This window comes from Rana temporaria, chromosome 8 (assembly GCF_905171775.1).
Source record: "Rana temporaria chromosome 8, aRanTem1.1, whole genome shotgun sequence".
NCBI classification, from domain to species: domain Eukaryota; kingdom Metazoa; phylum Chordata; class Amphibia; order Anura; family Ranidae; genus Rana; species Rana temporaria.
This window is the reverse complement of record NC_053496.1, coordinates 96,430,963-96,452,822: the sequence shown is the minus strand read 5'-3', so window position 1 is coordinate 96,452,822 and position 21,860 is coordinate 96,430,963. Positions and strand designations below refer to the sequence as shown.

The 21,860-nt window shown below is 44.3% G+C and overlaps 1 protein-coding gene across 4 annotated transcripts in view; it reads right to left on the bottom strand.

Moving 5' to 3' along the window:
- PALD1 (phosphatase domain containing paladin 1) overlaps nt 1-21,860 on the bottom strand; it is a 315,649-nt gene that overhangs the window by 218,954 nt on the left and 74,835 nt on the right. For 3 of the 4 annotated variants that reach the window (XM_040362325.1, XM_040362327.1, XM_040362328.1), the window contains exon 1: nt 13,184-13,529. The exons of the other annotated variant lie outside the window; for it this stretch is intronic. The gene's annotated coding sequence lies outside the window, so the exon portion shown is untranslated. Of the gene's footprint in view, nt 1-13,183; nt 13,530-21,860 lie in introns of those variants that run through there. 4 annotated transcript variants of the gene reach the window in all.

Sequence of the window (21,860 nt, the reverse complement as noted above, 5' to 3'; positions counted from 1 at the left end):
CAAAACACTTTTTATTTTCTATTGTAAAATATCAAGAATATTCTGAGCCAATCAGAGTGCTCCTTCCGCATTTGCCGAATATTCGCAATTATTTTGTATTGTAAAATATCAAGAATATTCTGAGCCAATCAGAGTGCTCCTTCCGCATTTGCCGAATATTCGCAATTATTTTGTATTGTAAAATATCACGAATATTCTGAGCCAATCAGAGTGCTCCTACCGCAGTTATCGAAAATTCGCAATTATTTTCGCATTCGCAATAGCGAAAATTCGCAATCATTTCATTTCGATAAAATATCACGAATATTCGAATTTAGCGAATATATCTCGAATATTCGACTATATATTCGAGATATATCGCGAAATCGAATATGGCGTATTCTGCTCAACACTAGTGTTCACTACTAGGACATATAATCTTAGAGTTTTTAAATGTAACTTTGCCCATTCAGGGTATGTTCTCTTGAAATTACAATTTTCCACCCACTAATACTTGCCCTTTCTGGGTCTTCTTGTAATTCTATTTCTGCAGCAGAGTCTGAATTCTGAAAGTGAAAGAAAATACCACATTTTGTGTTGTCACAATATGGTGAATATGATCAGGTGAGGATTGTGGTTTTAATTAACCACTTAAGACACCGACCAAAATGCAGGTAAAAGACCAGGCCCCTTTTTGCGATTCGGCACTGCGTCGCTTTAACTGACAATTGCACAGTCGTGCGACGTGGCTCCCAAACAAAATTGGCGTCCTTTTTTTTCCCAGAAATAGAGCTTTCTTTTGGTGGTATTTGATCACCTTTGCGTTTTTTATTTTTTGCGCTATAAACAAAAATAGAGCGACAATTTTGAAAAAAAAATGCAATATTTTTTACTTTTTGCTATAATAAAATATCCCCCAAAAATATATAAAACATATTTTTTCCTCAGTTTAGGCCGTATACGTATTTTTGGTAAAAAAAAAAAAAAAAAACGCATTAAGCGTTTATCGGTTGATTTGCACAAAATTTATAGCGTTTACAAAATAGGTGATAGTTTTATTGCATTTTTATCAATTATTCTTTTTTTTTTTTTACTACTAATGGCGGCGATCAGCGATTTTTTTCGTGACTGCGAGATTATGGCGGACAGTTCGGACAATTTTGACACATTTTTGGGACCATTGTCATTTTCACAGCAAAAAATGCATTTTAAATGCATTGTTTATTGTGAAAATTACAATTGCAGTTTCGGAGTTAACCACAGGGGGCGCTGATGGGGTTATGTGTGACCTGAAGTGTGTTTACAACTGTAGGGGGGTGTGGCTGTAGGTGTGACATCATCGATTGTGTCCCCCTATAAAAAGGGATCACATGATCGATGCTGCCGCCACAGTGAAGAACGGGGAAGCCGTGTTTACACACGGCTCTCCCCGTTCTTCAGCTCCGGGGACCGATCACGGGACTCCAGCGGCGATCGGGTCCGCAAGTCCCGCAGCTTCGGACCGGGTCGCGGGTGCGCGTCGCAGGCTGGGTAATAGTACATGACGTACCTGTACGTGGATGTGCCCAGCCGTGCCATTCTGCCGACGTATATGTGCAGGAGGCGGTCCTTAACCACTTGCCCACCGGGTTAATTCTGGCACTTCTCTCCTTCATGTGAAAATCACAATTTTTTTGCTAGAAAATTAATCAGAACCCCCAAACATTATATATTTTTTTTTAGCAGACATCCTAGGGAATAAAATGGCAGTCATTGCAATACTTTTTGTCACACCGTATTTGCGCAGCGGTCTTACAAGCGCACTTTTTTTGGATAAAAATCACTTTTTTGAATTAAAAAATAAGACAACAATACATTTTGCCCAATTTTTTTATATATTGTGAAAGATAATGTTACGCCGAGTAAAATGATACCCAACATGTCACGCTTAAAAAATTGCGCCCGCTCGTGGCATGGCGTCAAACTTTTACCCTTAAAAATCTCGATAGGCGACGTTTAAAAAATTCTACAGGTTGTATTTTTTGAGTTGCAGAGTAGATCTAGGGCTAGAATTATTGCTCTCACTCTAACGATCGCGGCGATACCTCACTTGTGTGGTTTGAATACCGTTTTCATATCCCTTGTAATAGAAAAAAGCATGACAGGTCCTCTTAAATATGAGATCTGGGGTCAAAAAGACCTCAGATCTCATAATTAGACTTAAATGCAAAAAAAAAAAAAAAAAAAAAAAAGTCATTTTTTCAAATGACAAAAAAAAAAAATGTTTCTTTAAGAGGCTGGGCGGGACTGACGTTTTGACGTCACTTCCGCCCAGCAGAGCTATGAGGACGGGTGAAGGAGATTTCTCCTTCAGTCCCGTCCCCGCTCAGCTGCCGGACACATCCGATCCCCTCCGCCGCTACCGACGGCTCCGGTAAGCGGCGGAGGGCGCGGGAGAGCGGCGGGAGGGGGGGGGGCCCTCTCCCGCCACCGATAACGGCGATCTCGCGGCGAATCCGCCGCGGAGACCGCCGTTATCGTGTACACCACCGCCCCCTGAAAAGATGAATATCTCGGTTGTGGCAGCAGCTGCTGCCGTTATCGAGATATTCAACTTTAAAAAGAGGACGTCTTTTTGACATGGGGCGGTGGTCAAGAGGTTAAGTGGTTAACAAACCTTAACAGGGGTCTTTTTAATAGACTGCTAGCAAACATGCAGTCTGTGCTTGGCTTTCTTATTAGAAAGTTCATCATGCTTTGTTATGCCTACCGTGTCCTGAGGTTAACTTCTGTAGTTACAGTCTTGCTCTACACCAGGGGTGCCCAACCAGTGGCCCGGGGGCCACATGTGGCCCACAACCTCCTGCTCTGGGATGGAATAGAATAATAAAGGTTAGTTTTATTATGAAAAATCACAGTGTATATATGGGCATATCTGTTCTGCAGTGGTTACTGGGCTGCTTTCAAACTGATCCGTAGGTGCAGAGCAGTGCACCTGTGGGTTACCTGCACTGAGCCATAGACTTCTGTTATTACCTGCGAGTTTGGTGAGCTTTCTTAAAGGGCACCAAACCTGCAGAATATAATAGAAGTCTATTGCAAAGTGCAGTAAAGCCAAAAAGGTACACTGTGTTGCACCAGCGGTGCAGGTAAACTGTAGCGCATCTGTGTGAGAGCAGCCATGGGCCCCTTTCACACGGTCAGTCCGACCCGATTGGACCCTACATTCACGTTTAAGTAGTAGCAGATTTAAACCGATTTGTGTCCTACCTCCAATCCAATCCACTAAAAAATAAAAAAGTATAGTGGTCTGTATATATATATAGAGTGGACACAGACCTGCCATCCGCGCGCTTCGCTCATTGTGGCCCACGACCGGTTACCAAGTCGCTTAAGTGGCCCTCGCTCTTCAAAAGGTTGGGCAACCCTGCTCTACACAGTGTCCCATCTAAACCTGGAAATTTCAGATAATATAAGGTGACCAGATTTTTTAAATGAAATCCGGGGACATTTTTTTTTTTTTACTAGTAATGGCGGCAATCAGTGACTCTCTGCCCATCGCCGCCCGCCTCACAGCCTGTCAAGTCTTACCCTCCAGGCCCCCGGGCTACTACTCGGTGGGGAGTGGAGGAAGATCACTCCGCCGGGGAAGGCAAGGAGATAAGCAGGCAGGCAGCTGGCTGGGACTTGAGCCAAGGCAGAAGAACATGCGAGCAGGGCTGAATGGGCATGCGTCGGAAATTGTAGAAATATTCCCTCCGCTCCGACCAGCTCATGATCATCAGAAAGGGGCACAGATAATGGAAAAAATACACCCCCCCCCCCATAGCTAGTGGAAGCGGCAGAGCGGGGGTGTGTAATTCAGATTTTTCTTTTTTAATCCTGCACTGACTGTCTTGGAAATTGCCCCAGCCCCTGTTCAAATCTAATTTGGGGACAAAACCAGGGACAGACTTGGTCCGGGGACTGTCCCCTGAAACGGGGATGTCTGGTCACCCTAAGATAATAGTAAATGGAAACCTTGGTTTGTGAGCGTTTTGCAAGACAAGCTAAATTTTTAAATACATTTTGACTTGATATACAAGCAATGTCTTGATATACACATAGCGTCATATCACAACTGAGTATAAAGGCCCCTTTCACACGGGGCGGATCCACTTGCAGCAGTCCGCCAGCTCAGCGGGAGATCGCTTTGTTGATCTCCGCTGAGCCAGCAGATGACAGGTCCCTCTCTGCTCACTGAGCGGGGAGGGGCTTGTCGAGCGCTGCCATCTCCTATGGAGAGATCGGACGAAAACAGACAGCATGACCAGATCTCACCCGACCCGCCATGGACGGATGGCGACGTATCGCCATCCGTCTGATTTTAGCGGATCGAATGTTAGCGGACATGTCACCACTGACATCCGCCACTCCATAGAAGGATGGAGCAGCCGTTCAGGTCCTCCGTAAAAAAACTGACAGGTGGACCTGAACGGTCCGGCAGTGTGAAAGGGCCTTAAAGAGAAGAGAGGCGCCTCCAAGTGTAGCAATATGGTTACATTTAAAGAAGGTAATACATTTAGCAACATATTGCTACACTTGGAGGCACCTCTCTTCTTTTTTATACTCTGTAGCTCCTGATGGATTTTGCTTCTAATCTCCTTGTGGATGGACATTTTATGGTTACACAACCTATCACATTTTAATAATCTTTTTATATGGACTATAAACTAAAAGACTTATGAATAAATGGTTGTGGAACAAATCATTTGAGTTTCCATTATTTCTTATGGGGAAATTTGCTTTGAGATACAAATGCTTTGGATTACAAGCATTTTTTCAGAACGAATTATCCTCGCAATGCAAGGTTTTGCTGTAATATATTGCAGCTTACTAATTCTTTAAATGAGGTTACTGCATTTGTTTTCTTTCCTCTCTCTCTCTCTATTTTCACCTGGCGATCCCGCCAAAAACATGATTTCTGTCCTAGGGTGTTTGCTGGAGGAGCAACAGAGACACCTTTGGACAGCAGCCTTGTTAATTTGGGGACAGCATAGTGTTCAATCACTAGCTAATTAAGATGGACTTTGATAACAAATTAAAGCTGACCCCCTGCTAACACTTTTTAATTATTTACAGCAACAGTTTTTTTCCCCCCTTTAGGATAAAGATTTTACATAAATAAATAAAATCTGATCAGTGTAAGCACCCTTACCAGTGTTCAATGGTTTTTCTCAACCAGTAATGAGCTCTGGTATATTGGGACGCCAGTCTGAACCCATGGGAGCCATCTCGCAGGGAAGCTATCAAAGCCAACAGCCAATAATGGGCGGTGGAGGCATCCCCCACCCCACAAATACACACACCCCTTGCATACGTGCAACTTCGAGGCAGGGAATGCCTCTACCACCTATGATTGGCTTTGACAGTTACCCAGCAGGATAGCTCAGGTGGGTTCAGACTCATGTCCGTACACGCCTGAGCTCATCCCTAGTCTCAACCCTGTAAATGCCACTTTTTCTTTACAGACTTATCGAAAATAAAGGAACAAAAAGGATACTAAATACAGCTACTTCATCTAAGAATTGGTAAACTGCAATATAATAGATTTAAGTTTTGGGGTTTAATATGGTTTTAAAATGTAAAATTAAAACAGCAAATACAAGAAGGGATAACTTCTAAAGTTTAAAATTATGAACAGACATTTCAGGTTAAAAAAAATATAAATATATATATATATATTTCTATTTAGTGATGTGGACAGAGCTAGAGAAAAGTAAGCACAAGGCTGCAGAGCAAGACACTGTCAGACACCGTCTGACAAAGGAACTGCCTATTTGGAGACTGAACACTGCAATTTCTTTCTATTCATAGACTGCCACTGCTGTCTGATTAGAAAGTTTGGAAAGGACACAAGGCTTTTGTTACAACTTCAACAATCCTTGCATGGCCTATGTTAAAAATGGGCAGAAGAAATGCAATTGTTTATTCAGTCTATTTGTCCAAAAGTCCCAATTTTATCTTACAACAGAACTGAAATGTTAAAAATATCTAACCCACCCCCGCCCTCCAAATACCTAAAATAAATCTAAATGCAGACTTCAGATTTTAGAACCCAGGCATGGTTTTTCTTACATCAGCTCTGTTGAGTTGCCAAGACACTACAGTGGGGGAAATTATTTGACCCCTTGCAGATTTTGTATGTTTGCCCAATTATAAAGAAATGAAGGGCCTAAACTTGTTATCAAAATGTATTTTAAATGATAGAAATAGAATATCAACCAAAAATCCAGAAGAATAAAAAAAGCACACACATGATACAAAAGGTTATAAATTGAGTTGCAGTTCAGTAAGTAAAATAAGGAATTGATCCCCAAGCAAAACAGGACTTAGTACTTGGTGGAGCAACCTTTGTTGACAAGCACAGAGGTAAGACGCTTCTTGTAGATGGTTACCAGGTTTGCTCACATCTCAAGAGGGATTTTGGTCCACTCTTTTTTATAGATGTTCTCTAAGAGCCGGTTCACACTGGGGCGACTCGTCAGGCGACACAGCCGCCTGACAAGTCGCGTCCCATTGTAATCAATAGAACCATTCTAATAGGAGCGACGCAAGTCGCTCCGACTTAGAAAAAGGTTCTTGTACGACTTCGGGGGCGACTCGGTGCGATTTGCATTGACTTCTATACAGAAGTCATTTTGCAAGTCGCCTTGGAAGTCGTCTTCAGGTCGCATGGCCGAGTCGCCCCCGAAGTCGTGCCGCCCCTGTGTGAACCGGCTCGAAGGCCTGGTTCACACATTTTTTAGTTTTGCAGAAACACATTACAGTCCATTTAACATGGCTAGTTCACATCTGTGCATTTTATGGAAAGGGCCAGGGACCTTTTTCTTTTTCTATAGACTTCAATGGATCAACAGTGTGTATTGACAAACGCAAAATGCACCTGCAATATGCAAACTGCAACCTGCATAGGTGTGAATTAGGCCTAAATCCTTCAGGTTTCTTGGCAATTTTCTATAGGATTAAGTTCTGGAGACTGGCTAGGCCACGCCATGACCTCAACCACTTTGCGGGCAGTATTACCGTGGTTTCCCATTGATTTCAATGGGAAGGCGCGGTATAGGAGCGGTAAACACCCTGCTCCTATACCGCTCCAAAGATGCGGCTAGCAGGACTTTTGGAGCGGTCCTGCTACCGCACCAGTGTGAAAGCCTTCGGGCTTTCACATTGAAGCCTGCAGGGCATGATTTTTTTCATGCGGTATAGCAGCGCTATTTTTAGCGCTGTACCGCATGAAAAACGCCTCGATGTGAAAGGGGTCTTAAAATGTAAATCCAAAGTCCTGATTGTTAAGGATTATGAATCTTCATCAAAGAGCGTTTATAAAAACACAAAAAATAATTTAAAAAAATGGTGCTGTTGACCAATTAGATCAAAGGTCAACACAGCACTCCATTGAGTTGTATCCATATATAAAGTTCTATACAATTATTTAGTAGTAAAGTAGGGGTGTGATATCACCACAATTTATTACAGGGGATGTGGTCAAGCAACTAGAAACAGAACAGAGATTTCTTCTATGTAGCGCGAGTTAGCAGAGCAATCCATCCATGTGACCTTGTACATACAACTAAAGAAGATCTGCCATTCACTTGGTAGTGATCATCTGTAATCTAACAAATGTTTAATAGAAATTTGGGAGCATAAACAATGGTACCTTACTTGTGAAGTTCATTGGAACTTTGAATGTCTTCTGGATTGGCATATGACTGCCATTTTTATAGTACCATGTCCTACCAAAATCCTTCAGGTTAGCTCAGTGTTTCTCAATTCCAGTCCTCAGGCCCCCCCCAACAGGTCAGGTTTTCAGGATTTCCCTCAGATGAAAAGGCTGTGGTGATTACTAAGGCAGTGAAACTGATCAAATCACCTGTGCAAAATAATGGAAATCCTGACCTGTTGGGGGGGGGCCTGAGGACTGGAATTGAGAAACACTGGGTTAGCTAGATGTAATTCATGTTATAAGATGTGAGGAACAGCAGGTTTCTTTCTAAAACCTTACAGTTACGTCAGAGCAAACAAACTGCAAAACATTTTGCCGACAGCTTTTGAGACTTTCAGAGCACCACTAACAGAAAGCTGCTTACATCACATGCATGGTTTCAAGTATTTCCTGCAAATGCACCTTTTGATAGAAGATTATCATGCCAGGTTATTTGCTTTCTGATCCGCATATCAACTAGGTCCTGGAGCCCTGCTATAATCTGGGTTATTACAGAACCAGCTGATAAATTCATAGGCCAAATATCTGTATGTGTGGTCATCAAATGACCCAATAAACATGTTTCAATAATAAAAAAATAAAAAATAAAATGAATAAAGCCTTTTTTTTTCCCCTTTAAAAATCGGTGCTAACGACTAGTACACACAATAAGAAAAATCGGATGAAAAATACAGATTTTGAAAGCGATCGTCTGATAATCTGATCATTCATACACAGCTTTCGAAAGCCAATTAAAACAGTTCATGCGAAAATATCTGAAGGGACAAGCACCAAATTTTTTTTGGACGATAACAGAACGAACGATTTTTGTGTAATTAGTATGGTATCATGTGACCAAGATCACACATGCTCAAAAATGAAACACATCACATCACTTCCGAAGTGGTATTAATGAGAATTTTTATAACTTTATGGTCGGGGGTCGATCATTCGTCCAATGTTCTTATCGTGTATACTAGGCTTAAAAGTAGAGCTCCACCCAAAAGGGAAAGCTCCACGTGTCTTGATTCCCCCCCCCCCCTCTGCTGCCACATTTGGAACCCTTTGGGGTGGCGGCTAGAGCAGGTACCTGGTTCTGACAGCCAGTATCCCCTTCCACTATCGGTTGAGTTCCCCGCAGCGAACTCAGCCAGCCCCCTCCTCCTTCCCCTGCAGGGAGCCCATTGACAAAGCACAGCATGCTTCACGCATGCGCAGTAGGGAACGGATTGTGAAGCCATAAGGCTTCACTGCTGGTTTCCATTAGTGGAGATGGCGGTGGCAGTACCCTATAGTCAATTGAAAAAAAAAAAAAAAAAAAACGGCTTGGGTAAGTGTCCCAATATTAAAAGTCAGCAGCTACAGTATTTGTAGCTGCTGACTTTTAAAGGGATACTAAAGTCTCAATTTTTTTCATTTAAAAATAACAAACATATTATACTTACCTGCTCTGTGCAGCCCAGATCCTCCTCTTCTTAGGTCCCTCGCCAGCACTCCTGGCCTCTCCCTCCTGCCAAGTTCCCCCACAGAAAGCAGCTTGCTATGAGGGCACCGAGTCGAGGCTCTGTTAGTCCATTTAGACACGGAGGCGTGGTTCGGCCCCACCGACCCCTCTCTCCTCATTGGCTTACTGACTTTAATTGACAGCAGCAATAGCCAATGGTGCCACGCTGCTGTCTCAGCCAATGAGGGGGAGAGTCCCTGGCAGCTGAGACTCTCCTGCAATATCCTCGGGTCAAAAATAGGCTTAGGAAAGTATTAGGGGGGCTGCTGCACACAGAAGTTTTTTTAATCTTCATGCATTAAGATAAAAAAACTTCTGATTTTACAATCACTTAATTTTTTTTCAGAAGCTGCTTTTTAAAAAGGACTGACTTTAGATTTCGCTTCAGTGCTGCTATTTAAAGGGGTTGTGTTTTTTCACCTTAATGCATCCTATGCATTAAAGTGAAAATACACCTGCCAGTCACCTGCCAGCCCCCCGTTTTACTTACCCAAGCCCCGAATTTCCCTCGGCAGGGGCTCTCTCCACGTGGTCCCAGCTCTTGATTGGATCGATTGATAGCAGCGCAGCCATTGGCTTCCGCTGCGGTCAATCAAATCCAATGACGTGGGCGCCAGGGGACGGGGCCGAGTCCAGCATTCGTGTCTATGGACGCAAATGCTTGATTTGGGAGCACGCCTGCAAGGTAACCCCCTCAGAAGAGTGCTTCTCCTAGGGCAGGGATATGTAATTAGCAGACCTCCAGCTGTTGCAGAACTACAAGTCCCATGAGGCATAGGAAGACTCTGACAGCCACAAGCATGACACCCAGAGGCAGAGGCATGATGGGACTTGTAGTTATGCAACAACTGGAGGTCCGCTAATTGCATATCCCTGTCCTAGGGGGTTATCTGATGCAGGGATGAACTGTGAGAGCCGCCGGGGGACCCCAGAAGAGAAGGTTTGGGGCCACAGTGAAGGTACGATATGTTGGTTGTAAAAAAAAAATAAAAAAAATGTAGCTTTACAACCCCTTTCACATACCAGAATATGTGAACATTTTCTACCATGAGATCACTCATTGGACTTGTATGCTATACAGTTACCAAAGCCTCCATCAGTGCCATTATATAGAAAAATCACATACTGTACCGTCATTCTAATTAGGGCATTACCGTCAATAAATTTAGGTTTCTATAGGTTACACAATAAAAAGGTAACAAGGTTATCCTTTGGTTATTTGCAGACAGGTACACTGACATTTCCCCAAAAATGCATCCAGATTACGCTCTCTTATAAATGCAGAATTGACTTTTTGCACATTTTCATGTCACAGCACAAATAGGTTTTAGTTGATAATCCAGTCTTTGGAGAAAACCTCTTTTCCCCAAGGTCTCCAGGAAAAAAAAAAGGATGAGCGGCAAATAAAGGGCAGGGTGTAGAATTTCAGTACAAGGAGGGGTGACAGGGGAAAACACACAAGCAAGTCACAATAGCTAATGCAGGGGGGGTTAGTAGAGTTATAAAAAGGGGGCTGAATGCAGTGGGCAGTTGTCGGTGTGGGAAAACTTTCCAGCTGAGTGTAGCAAGCATGTTAAACCATGTGTTACTGATCTTGTAGCATACAGAGTTAATGCAACTTGCAAAATGTTTATCAGGGCCTCCAAGTCATCTCACATTCATTAGCACTGCATTCAATTTAACTCCTTCCTGCTGGAAGAGCCCACATCACACTACAAAAGTAACTAACTGGTTTACAGCGACAAAAGGCTACGTAATCACCAGTATGCTAATGCAGGAAAAATACATAATGAAGATGTGGAAGCAGCTTAGAGCTAGGCTTCTAGATGGGAGGTTACGAAATCTGCATTCTTTTTTTTCAAACATGACCTAAGTTCAACAAAATAAATGGTGACTGACATTTCTTCTTACCAAAGACACTCTTGTCTTAAGAGAACGCTTTAATAAGGCCTGTGATGGATTGTTGGTCAGCTTTCATAAACATAAAAAAAATGTGTAGTGAAGTGGTAATAACATTGTCACAAAAATCTGAAAAGCTGACTGACTACTTACATCCTAAAATATGTTCTGGGAGATGCAGCTGCTTTGTAGTCTCGTCAATAGAAGGGTTATATCAAACCACAGTAAAAAAATAAATAAAAAAAAGATAGTAAAAACAAACTTGGAAGTTGTGATATTCCCCTGTCTAATCTAAACCCAATGATAACAAAAACTATGTTCTAAATATTGTCTACAATAAACGTTATAAAAAAAAAAAAAATATATTTTTATATATATGATCGAATGATCTAAAAATTGCAAACTTGAAAGTTGTTGAATTCACCATCTAATCTAAACACAATGATAAGCGCCGGTTCACACAGGGGCGACTTGAAGTCGCGCAACATGTCAAATTCCATGTTAGTCAATGAGACCAGTCTTAATGTACACTACTGAAGTCGCTCCAACTTCAGAAAAGGTTCCTGTACTACTTCAATCCGACTCCTAGGCGAGGTGTACCCTTTGATTTCAATGGAAGTCGCCTCCAAAGTCAGATCGTGTCTTAACCGAAGCAACGATACAGGAAGAGAAAAAAAAATTCTCAGGCAAACCCCTCCCCTCCCACAGAGCTGATTGTTGTTTTATTGGCCACTGGAAAGTCGCCTGTCCTTAAGGCGACTTGACGTTGCCTTGTAAGTCGCCCCAAGTCACACTGTGGTGTGCGCCCAGGTCGTGTCCAGGTCACCTCGCAAAGTCGCGGCCAGAGTCGTGTTGCCCCTGTGTGAACCGGTGACTTGTCCTTAAGGTTCCCCTAACGAGAAAGATCCTTCAAGGACTGCGCAGGCGCAAACTTGCCGACGGAAATCTCCGAACCTCGCCCAGCATCCAGGCTCATTCTTTAACATCCCCGTGGATTGGAGGATGTTAAAAAAAGAGCCAGGAGGCCGAGTGAGGACGTGAGGCCACTTTCCTCAAAATCCACGTCGCCCTGGATGCCGGCCGAGGTTCGGCCAGTTTGCGCCTGCGCAGTCCTTAAAAGGAACTCTCTCGTTAGCCGGAACCATATCGGCAGATCAGATTGCGCCTGCGCAGGAACTTTCACGTCAGCCGGAACCAAATCGGCAGATCACCGGCTCACACAAACTACGTTCTAAATATTGTCTACAATAAAACAAGAAAAAAAAAGTGATTGAATGATCTAAAAATTTCAAACTTAGAAGTTGTTGAATTCCCTAGCTAATCTAAACCCAATGATAACAAAAACAAACAAAATGTTCTAAATATTGTCTACAATAAACACACTTTATAAAAAAATAATTATCGAATGATCTAAAAAAAAAAAAAAAATATTGCATTTCTCTGTATTCAGCATGACCAATATTCTTAAGGAAACAGGCCACTTTAAAAAAAAAAAAATCAGCTTATCAAACCATGACGCAATTGTGAGATATGATGCGATTCAGAGAGCTCAGATAACAATAAACACATGTGTGCCATAGGATTGCATGAGCTGAGAATGTGCAATTTACAGTTTGAATGGAGCTTGTGCAGCTGAGAGATGCAACTAGTTGTAGTTTGTCTTTCACACACACACAGTTACTTTGTAGCATAACACAAATCCTGTCATAAATAAATAAATAAAATAAAAATAAATAAATAGCAAGCAAAAAAACAACAAAAAAAACAAACAAATGTACACATGCCTCCTGATGTAGGATTCCCTGGAAATACATGCTTGTTATTATACAGAATTTCTATGGTGCCAATGGTTTGCACAGCACTACACACAATAAAGCAAAACAGTACAGTTACAATGAGGTACCAACAGAAATGTTTTTATAAGAGTCATGAGGGAGCCACGTTCCTTTTCTGATGCTAAACCCAACGAATGACTATTAGAATGAATGAAACCCATAGAGTTTGTGTACACAAGTCTATTTATATGCCACAAATAGCACAAAATGCGTCAACAGAGCTCCAGCAGTTGTCAGTAATACCTGATATCCAGCTGTCCAGCTGTTCATTCAGCTTCCTCTAAGCTCGGCAAACAGGACTTAAATGAAACGTAAAAAAGCAGGAAATAAAAGCTTCGTTTATCTCAGAGGATGAAAAAGAGCCACATGCTTCTTAGTATAATCCATCCGGCCACCCTGAGACACAGTCCCTAGTATCACACAAGTTTCCTTCAAAGGAGTAACTGGGGGCTGGGCTGGGAGGTAGCAAATCCCTTTGAGAAGTGTGTTTTCTCTGCTGAGGGCTGAGCAGGCTGAATTAGAGAGAGGCTCTGCCCAAGCAATGTATTTCCCTTCATAATAGCCTTGACTGTCTGTGTGCTGGAGGATGTGGGGGGAGGGCTTATTGAAAAGAAGGCCTGCTCCATTTCAGACCTTTCTGCCAATCAAATGACCCGCTACTCCTGGCAACACAAGCTGCACATACAGTCAGTGGACCTAGGCAGCAGGAATACTACTCTGTTGGCTACTTTGTAGTAGCAGCTAAAGGAAGTGCTGATTACAGTTTTACTGCAGCACACCTCATAATAAACCTGGCACTGAATGGCATCCCTAATAAATCACAATAAGCTACCAATGCTTTAATGTGACATCAGTTTTTATTTAATCATTTAAAGAGTCTAATAATCGTTTTCTACAAGTCCTGTATAACTTCGCACAGCTGCCGGGGAAGAGCTGCCACTTTGTAAATGAATAATAGCACAGTAACAATGAGGGAATGTATACTGTACAAAAGGTAGTAAAAGCAAAATAAAAGCTGCTCTCCAAGAAAGATGACAATAACATACAGTAAAACCTTGGTTTGAGAGCGTTTTGCAAGACAAGCAAAATGTTTTAAATCGATTTTGCCTTGATATACAAGCGATGTCTTGATAAGAGTAGCGTCATGTCACAACTGAGTATAAAAAAGAAGAGAGGCGCCTCTAAGGCCCCTTTCACATTGAGGCGTTTTTCATGCGGTACAGCGCTAAAAATAGCGCTGCTATACCGCATGAAAAAACCTGCCCTGTAGTGTTCAATGTGAAAGCCCGAAGGCTTTCACATTGAAGCGGTGCGCTAGCAGGAGCGCTCCAAAAGTCCTGCTAGCCGCAACTTTACCGCGGTATAGGAGCGGTGTGTTCACCGCTCCTATACCACGCCTTCCCATTTGAAATCAATGGGAAAGCGTGGTAATACCGCGGTAATACTGCCCGTAACGTGGGTGGTATTAACCATTTTTCGGCCGCTAGCGGGGGTTAAAACCTCACCGCCCGAATATCGCGGTAAATACAAATAGCGCGGCTATACCGTCACCGCGGCTCCACGCCTCAATGTGAAAGCAGCCTAAGTGTTGCAATATGGTTACATTTAACCACTTCATTACTAGGCACTTAAACCCCCTTCGTGCCCAGACCAATTTTCAGCTTTCAGCGCTGACGCATTTTGAATGACAATTGCGCGGTCATACAACACTGTACCCAAATTATATTTTTATCATTTTTTCCCCACAAATAGAGCTTTCTTTTGGTGGTATTTGATCACCTCTGCGATTTTTATTTTTTGCGCTATAAACAAAAAAAGACAGAAAATTTTGAAAAAAAACACAATATTTTTTAATTTTTGTTATAATAATATCCCAATTTTTTTTTCCCTCGGTTTAGGCCGATACATATTCTTCTACATATTTTTGTTAAAAAAAATCGCAATAAGCGTATATTGATTGGTTTGCACAAAAGTTATAGCGCCTACAAAATAGGGGATAGATTTATGATTTATTTTTTATTTTTTACTAGTAATGGCGGCGTGTCAGACCTGCGATATTGTAACAGACATATCGGACACTTTTGACACAATTTTGGGACCATTCACATTTATACAGCGAACAGTGCTATAAAAATGCACTAATTACTGTATAAATGTGACTGGCAGTGAAGGGGTTAACACTGGGAGGTGAGGAAGGGGTTAAATGTATTCCCTGGGTGTGTTCTAACTGTGTGGGGGGAGGGGACTGACTGGGGGAGGTGACCGATGCTGTGTCCCTATGTACAAGGGACACAGATCGGTCTCCTCTCTCCCTGACAGGACGTGGAGCTCTGTGTTTACACCTGCTGTCACCGACGATCGCGGGTACCAGGCGGACATCGCGGCCGCCAGGCACACGCATCGGCTTCTCATCGATGCGCCGGGCACAGTGTTTACCCACTGTGCACCCCCAGCGGCACGCGCGGGTAATGCACATAAAAGGACGTCCACCCGGCACTGTGGACGTCTTTCGTCTACAGCGAGGCTCTCAAGTGGTTAATGAAGGTAAATGAAGATTTTTTTTGGGGAGAAAATGGACAGCCGCACTCCAGAAGAACTTCGGAAAGTTGTCTTCATTCGGTAAAATGGCAGCCATGACTAAGCACTAATGTAGTGCGAAACCTGTCGGCTGTCCCTTTCTGTGGCTGTGTCTTGCTGTGTGTGCTCACTTTTACCGAATAAAGACAACTTTCCGAAGTTCTTCTGGAGTGCGGCTGTCCATTTTCTCCCCAAAAAAATTCTTCATTTGCCTTGTGCATTGCCAGCACCTTGGTCTCCTGAGAGGTTCCTAATTGCTTACAAGATCCACCTGGAGCGGTGACTCCTTTCTTCTGGTTAATGAAGGTACTTAGCAACTTATTGCTACACTTAAGCCTCGTGCACACGCACGGTTTTCTCAGCAAGAACTAGCAAGAAAACTGCTGGCAGAGCTTTCTTGCCAAGTATACCGTGCGTGTGAACGAGGCTTTCAGGTTTCTCGCCAAGAAAACTGCCCAAAATCTCGAAGAGACAAATAGAGAACCTGCTCTCTATTTTCTCGTTGTGATTCTCTGCAGTGTTTACCTGCCGAGAAACCAGAGAGTGTGTATACTTACCTGTCGCCGTGGAAACCCGCGCATGCTTGAAATGACATTGATGCATGCGCGGTAGCTTCCTAGGCATAGGTAGGGTGTAGCAAGATGGCGGCGACAGCATCGAATGTGACGAGCGCATGCTCGTCGTAGTCGATGACGTCACTGCGTTTGTGCCATTCAAAAGAATGGTGGTTCTTTAGAATGAAGTGTGTGTACACTCGGCCGGCAAGAGATTCTTGCCAAGAATCTCGTCAGGAAAAACTGCATTTTTTTCCTGACGAGATTCTGGGCCGTGTGTACAGGACTTCAGAGGTGCCTCTCTTCTCTTTTATACCCTGTAAAGAAAATGCTTTGATATAAGAGTGCTTTGGATTACAAGCATGCTTCTGGAACAAATTATGCTCGCAAACCAAGGTTTTACTGTACTTACACTGTCCAGCTTGGCACAATGTAAGCATATTGCATTTAAAAAGTATTCATTACCCTTTGAAATTTTCCACATTTTGTCATGTTGCAACCAAAACTGTAAATTTATTTTATTGGGATTTTATGTGATAGACCAACACAAAGTGGAACATAATTGTGAAGTGGAAGGAAAATGATAAATGGTTTTAAACATTTTTTTTACAAATAAATATCTGAAAAGTGTGGTTTGCATTTGTAGTCAGCCCCCTAATACCCCTAATTAAAATCTTTCGGAACCAATTACCTTTAGAAGTCACTTAATTAGAGTACCTCTGTGTGTAATTTAATCTCAGTATAAATACAGCTGTTCTCTGAAGCCTTCGGAGGTTTGATAGAGAACCTTAGTGAACAAACAGCATCATGAAGGCCAAGGAACGCACCAGACAGGTCAGTGATAAAGTTGTGGAGAAGTTTATAGCAGGGTTAGGTTATAAAAAAATATCCAAAGCTTTGAACATTTCACAGAGCACTGTTTAATCCATCATCCGAAAATGGAAAGAGTATGGCACAACTGCAAAACTACCACAACATGGCCGTCCACCTAAACTGACAGGTCAGGCAAGGAGAGCATTAATCAGAGAAGCAGTCAAGAGGCCCAAAGTAACTCTGGAGGAGCTGCAGAGATCCACAGCTCAGGTTGGGGCAGTGGCAGCGGCAGCTGGTGTTTAATTTTTGTGGGGGCGCAAACAAACTGAAAAATTCTCTCAAAAAAAAAAAACATCAATTGCAGCCTCACTTTGCCCATCAAATGCATCCACTGTGCCATCAAACGCAGCCACTGTGCCATCAAACGCAGCCACTGTGCCATCAAACAACAGCCACTGTGCCATCAAACGTAGCCACTGTGCCCATCAATTGCAGCCTCACTTTGCCTATCAAATGCATCCACTGTGCCATCAATAGCAGCCACCGTGCCATCAAATGCAGCCACCATGCCATCAAATGCAGCCACTATGCCCATCAAACGCAGCCACTGTGCCCATCAGTTGCAGCCACTGTGCCCATCAAATGCCGCCACTGTGCCCATCAAATGCTGCCACTGTGTCCAAATGCTGCCACTGTGCCATCAAATGCCAACATTGTCCCCCATCAAATTCAGCCACTGCGACCCATTAATTGCTGCCATTGTTCCCATCAAATGGCGCTATTGTGCCCCATCAAATGCAGCCACTGTGACCCCCACCGCTGTCTGACCGACACTTACCCCATCTTGCTGGCGGGTAAGGCAGTGGCGAGCTGTGTCCTCCGTGTGTCTTGTCTTCCTGCCAGGCGTCCAATAGCAGCGCCTGTTCTTTCAGCCAATCAGGTGACGGGTATCAGACCCGTGCTAATTGTAGAAAGAAATGTTTGGACAGCCGCACTCTGGAAAAACCTTCGTTGTTGCCTTTTATTGATAAAAGTATTTAAACGGCACACATCACAGCAAAGACAGGGGCATACAGCTGACGTTTCGCACTACAATCAGTGCTTACTCATACTTACGCTTACTCCACCTGATTGGCGGAGAGGCGGTTCAGTTTAATTTGCTTTTCTAGCACACTTGGGTAGGCTCCAAACACAATGCTCTGTGCTTCGAGTCCACCTTTTTTGAAGCCTATTAGAGCCTCCGGCTCTAATCAGGTGCTTAAAAACATAGCGGCGGCCATGAATAGATTCATGCAATGCATGTGTAGCACCCTCTACCATAGGTAGGTGCTAGAGTGAGAATTTCTGTGAGGTAAGCTGCCAGGCAGGCCTATGCTGCATGCTAGGCCTGCTTGTATTGATCTGGGGGCAGGGAGTGGTTAGTGTAGCAGTGGGTGTGACCACCTGTGCTTTAGTTCTGGGACGCCTCCCCTGCTTCCAGGGAGAATGTTCTCGAAGAGGGGCAGGGCACAGGAGTGGAGTGACAGGGAGCTCATGTGAGGAACCCCGACCAATCCTCAACTGGAATTGGTAGGAGGCAGGCCTCCCATATAAGCTAAGGTCCAGCCCACTGGAGGGGAGTTGTCGACCGGGAGACGTGGTGAATGGATTGTTAGATAGCAGCAGGGGTCTATCCCCATCTGGGGGGGGGGGGTGCGTGGCCCAGCGGAGGAGCCCGGGAGAGTTGGGAGGGAGCCTCATCCTTACACAGTCATGGAGGAGGTGTCCTGAAACAGACAGGGTCAGGCTGGAGACAGGGCCAGATTCCCGACAAGGCCACCAAGGCCAGGCATCGGAGCGGCAGTGGGTTCAGGGGCGGCACCAGTTGTAACACACAGCGGGAGAAAAGTTTGGGAAAACATTGAAAAGTTTGAGCGCGCTGTCATAAAAGTCACGCCCTCCTCCTAGACCAGCTTGTGTGATAGAGGCAGTGTTCTGTCTATCACACGAGCTGGTCTAGGAGGATGATGGTGAGGTGGGCTGCAATGATGGTTAGGGGGGCTGCAATGATGGTGAGGGGGGCTGTAATGATGGTGAGGGGGGCTGTAATGATGGTGAGGGGGGCTGTAATGATGGTGAGGGGGTTCTGTAATGAGGGCACAGTAAGGCAGCAATGATAGTGAGGAAGGCTGTGTAGCACCCCCCCCTTTTTTTAGTTAGTGGGGCGCTACGCTAAAGTTAGTGGAGTGGGAGATTTAAGTTGCTCCCACTCACAGATGTTTAGTTTGTGCTGTTGCCAGTTTGGGACTGCCTCCTAGGTCAGTCTGCGTGCCAGGGGTGTGTTGTCACCCCTGGACAACAGTTGGCGCTAGAGGGGTTCTGATGGACCTATCTTTCCCCAGCAGCCAATCAGAAGAGTTTTTCACTCTTTTGGGCATGCTGGCGGGGGGTATATCTGTGGCAGCCGCCATGAGTAGATGTGCTATGGGGGGCCCGAGTCCAGGTGCGGCATCCACCTTCAGGGTGCACGCATCCATGGGCCCCGCCATCGAGGCTCGTCTGACCGGAGCTGCATACCAGGCAGAGTCTCACCTTGATGCTGAGAGGGACCCCAGCGGTTTGCTGGGTTCCAGATCCTAAGCTGCGAGCTGTACGATGAGGAGTCTGCTCGGGAGAACCTAGATACAGAGGTTGTCTGCGAGGTTGGGACGTACCATCGGGGATCCGGTCACCACGCCACATGACAGGTACATTGCAACTGTCCATGGGTGACTCTAAATTGTGCTTACTGGGAGGATTCGTCAGTCCTAATCTTTAACCATTTTCAAATACCTATCAGGCCTGTCCAGAGGCCCTGTTTCCTCCCAGTGACTTTATTTGCAAGTGACCCACCGGCTGCCCGGCTAAAGTTAACTACCTGTCCGGGGACACTTTACCCACTCCTGCGGGAGTGGCGACGTTTGAGCTATTTGTACTGAGAGCAGGCTTGCTCTCCATGCTTTGATATCTAAGGCCTGATACCACAGTTCCCTCTTGCTCATCAACCCTTTCTCTACTGTGTGCTATGTTGATGTTGGCTATGTTAGCCTTGGAATAAAGCATGTTGTCTGGACATTTGCTCCTTATCCACACTCACAAGTTATACCCCTAGACAAGAGAACTTGGTAACTTAATACGCCGATCCCAAACTATTCAGCGGCTCCTTCGGGGGTGAGCGCTACAGCTGCAATGAGGGCACAGTAAGGCAGCAGTGATGGTGAGGCTGCAATGAGGGCACGGTAAGGCTGCAATGATGGTGAGGCGGCAATGATGGATACAGTGAGGCGGCAATGATAGGCGCGGGTTGGGGGACTTTCATTTTTTTTTTGGCGGATGGGAGGATTGAAGGACCCGGCCTTGGGGCAGCGGAAAAGGGAGTAAATCCGGGCCTGGCTGGAGAAGCTATTGGAATGCATGTCCAGTTAAAGTTCTCCATCATGGACTTGGGGCAGGAGAAGGTCGGTGAGTGTGACACAGTGGATTTCTGGAAGAGGCATACAGGGGAGCTGGGTGCGAGGCCAGAGGAGAGACTGTGGGATTTGTGTCAAATCGATGCAGCCTGGGGGAGCAGGGTTTGCAGTTAGGGCTGCATGCATGGTAACAGTCTGCATGGGTTATGCAGGGGAAGTGACTTTAAATATTAAGAGTTTATCAGTTCTTCAAGGCTCATTGCTATTCTACTAAGTTCTTTATGATGGCAAAGCAACATGTTCTATGGGCATCACATATTCCCTTTCCCCCAACCAAGTTATATCCCCCAATAAACAAAAACAAAACAACCCAAATGACTGTTCATTGTCTCTGAGGTCTGGCAGCAGGGTGATATGGTGGATGTTAGTAACTAGTAGCAACCATGCGCTACACATGAATCTATATATTCTATATAGATGGGGAGGCTGGAGAGAGGGGGTGGTGCCCATGCACCCTTAATGGACATGCTGCCCCTGGGTGGGGGGAATCTGTCCACAGGAAAACTACTGTATTAGTTGGGCGCTCCACAAATCTGGCCTTTATGGAAGAGTGGCAAGAAGAAAACCATTGTTGAAAGAAAGCCATAAGAAGTGAGCCATGGGAAGCATAGAGATGACTGGTGACTAGATGGAATAAAAGTGATAAAAAAAAAAAGTAAAAAAAAAAGTAAAAAAAAAAAAAAAAGTAAAATAAGAAAATAAATAAAATATATTTTTTAAAACGCCCCTGTCCCCGGTAGCTCACGCTCAGAAGCAAACACACATGTAAGTCCCGCCCACATATGTAAACGCCGTTCAAACCACATACGTGAGGTATCGCCGCAAAAAAAGGCGTTTGAAAAATGATTGCGCAAATACCGTGCAAGATAAAAAGTTGCCATGACCGTCATTTTATTCCCTAGGGTGTCTGCTAAAAAAAACTATATATGTAATGTTTGGGGGTTCTGAGTAATTTTCTAGCAAAAGAATGATGATTTGTACATGTAGGAGAGAAGTGCCAGAATAGGCCTGGTATTGAGGTGGTATAAAAAGCCCTGTATTGAAGTGGTTAAAGTGGTTGTAAACCCTTACAACACACTTTTTGCTACAAGTAAGCCTATATTAAGGCTTACCTGTAGCTACCCTGGATATCTCCTAAACCTGCACGGTTTAGGAGATATCCCCTGTGTCTGCATGTGCCGAAGTCATCGGCACATGCGCAACGAACCAATGGCACGTCATGCTCTTGCTTCAGTTAGACTGTGCCGTTACCGGAGGCTCCCGCGCGCATGCCAATCACATCGCCGGAGCCTGCGATACCCGGACTAAACTCCAGGAGTGATGTCGGTGGCTGGTGCTGTGTAAGGGCACCGCAGCGAGGGCTTCGATCTCAGGTGAGTATTACATAATGAGCTAGTATGCACTTTGTCTTGCAGATGTTTTTTTTTTTTGTCATTATGAGTTTATAACCACTTTAAAGAGAGCACATAGTAAATACAGGTAGCCAGA